Raw genomic sequence first — 2,500 nt, forward strand, 5'->3', positions numbered from 1 at the left:
CTACTACTACTACCACTACCATTACCACTACCACTACCACTACCACTACCACTACCACTACCACTACCACTACCACTACCATTACCATTACCATTACCACTACCACTACCACTACCACTGCTGCTGCTGCTACTGCTATTACTTCTACTATTACTACGACTACGACTACGACTGCGACTGCTACTGCTACTACTACAACTATTACTGTCACTATTTTTGTCATTCTCAGTTCCTACAAAACCTCCTATAACTACCACCACAGCCTCGTTCACAGCATATTAATAAAAACACTTTTTGAAACCGTCGTTATATACTCGGGAGAAAATACGACTCGATAATTTTTCATAGCTTTTATCCACCTGTTCCATAAGGCTCAATTTCATCTGCATTATTTCGTCGATCTTTTTTTTTTTTTTTTCTCCCTCTCTCTCCCTATTTTTTTTTTTTTTTTCGTTTTCTTTCCCCTCTGTTTCCTATTCTCTCTCTTTCTCCCCTGCTTTCTCTCTTATCTTTTTCCTCTGCATACTTTTCATTTCCTCCTTCTTTTCACTTGCTTTCTTTATTCCCCTTTTCTCTTGCCTTCTACTTTCTCTTATCCACCTCTTTCACCGTTACTTTCTTCTTTCCCTCTCCCTTCTCCCTCCTTCCTTCCTCTATTTCCTCTCCCCAATCTTCCTTCTCTGTATTTGCTCTTTCCAAGCATTCCCTCTCATCCTTCTCTCTTTCCCTCTTTACCTTAATTATCTCCTTTTTTCGGATTCTTCTCTCCCCCGTCTCCAATCCTTCTCTTCCTCCACTGCCTCTCCCCCTTCCTCTTCCTCCTTCTTTCCCCTCTGTTTTAGCCATATTTTGCCTCCTTTATTCCCCTTTCGTCTCCTCCGTTTTCACTTTCATCCCTTTCCTTTTTTGCCTCCCCATCCCTCTTCCTCTTTTGCCTCCTCCTTTCCCATTCTCCGTCTCTTCCTCAATCTTTTACCCTTTGTCATCTCCCCTCTCCTCTCCCTTCCCTCTTCCTCCCACATTCTCCTCTCCATTCTCCCTTCTCCCTCTTCCCACTTCACCCCCCCCCCCCCCACCCACCGTACCGTCCAACTTCCCATAATCTGACGCGCGGTGCCAAGATAATGCCAACCCACCGGGCGCCCACGAGAGGTCATTCTCCCATTTATGGAATGCATGTTGATAGTCCTTATGGTCATTCTATACGGCAACCATTACAACACTGGCGCCAAGATTTTTTTCTTCTTTTATGAAATATATATTTAAGGATGTCTGGGAAGGAAGAAGGATACAGAGAAAGCGAAAGAGGGAGGAAGAGAAAGAGAAAGAGAGAGAAGGAGAGCGAGGGAGACAGAGGGGGAGAGAGAGAGAGAGAGAGAGAGAGAGAGAGAGAGAGAGAGAGAGAGAGAGAGAGAGAGAGAGAGAGAGAGAGAGAGAGAGAAAGAGAGAAAGAGAGAAAGAGAGAAAGAGAGGAAGAGGAAGAGAGAGAGAAAGAGAGAGGAAGAGGAAGAGAGAGAGAGAGAGAGAGAGAGAGAGAGAGAGAGAGAGAGAGAGAGAGAGAGAGAGAGAGAGGGAGGGAGGAAGAGGAAGAGGAAGAGCGAGAGAGAGAGAGAGAGAGAGAGAGTGAAAGAGAGAGAGAGTGAGAGAGAGAGAGAGAGAGAGGAAGAGAGAGAGAGGGAGGAAGAGAAAGAGAGACAGAGAGAAAGAGAGAGAGGAAGAAGAGAAATAAAAGAGAAGAGAAGGTGGGGGAGGGGAGAGAGAGAGGGACGGGTAAAAAAAAGGAGAAAGAGAGAGAGAAGGATAAAAGGACATGATGGCTACATTTTTCCCCGTCTTTTATTTTCTTTTTAATTCAATGGGACTTCAAACGAGGCTGGAATTTGCCGGGTCATAATAGTTATGCGGGCGGTCGGTCTGTCTGTCTGTCTGTCTGTCTGTCTCCGCTTGTCGTCCATGAGGCTGTTCATTTGTCTGCTTGACCAATTATCTGTCTGTCTGTTCTTTGTATATATGAATGTGTTTATATAGGCTTGTGTATGTGTTTGTATCTGTCTGTCTGTTTACATTTATGTATCCGGATGACCATGTGTCTGAATGCAAGTACCGGGGCTACATACACACATACATACTGTCACTCTTACTCACTCTCACATTCACTAACACTCACACTCACACTCACACTCACACTCACACTCACACTCACACTCACACACACACATATACATACATATACATGTGTGTGTGTGTGTGTGTGTGTGTGTGTGTGTGTGTGTGTGTGTGTGTGTGTGTGTGTGTGTGTGTGTGTGTGTGTGTGTGTACGCACGCAAGCACGCACGCACGCACGCATGCACACACACACACACACACACATGTCTGTGGTTATGTATGCATTTCTTTGCCTCGGTGTCTTGGTGTGAATATATGCATATTTGTCAGTAATTGCATTCTGATACTGGGGATATTACGATTTATGTGCCCCACTTCCGCGACTAAAAAAAAT

At 44.8% G+C, this 2,500-nt stretch overlaps 1 protein-coding gene across 1 annotated transcript in view; it reads right to left on the bottom strand.

Moving 5' to 3' along the window:
• LOC125041207 (large neutral amino acids transporter small subunit 2-like) overlaps positions 1–2,500 on the bottom strand; it is a 29,591-nt gene that overhangs the window by 26,286 nt on the left and 805 nt on the right. The gene's annotated exons all lie outside the window — the stretch shown is intronic.

Source organism: Penaeus chinensis, chromosome 30 (assembly GCF_019202785.1).
Source record: "Penaeus chinensis breed Huanghai No. 1 chromosome 30, ASM1920278v2, whole genome shotgun sequence".
NCBI classification, from domain to species: domain Eukaryota; kingdom Metazoa; phylum Arthropoda; class Malacostraca; order Decapoda; family Penaeidae; genus Penaeus; species Penaeus chinensis.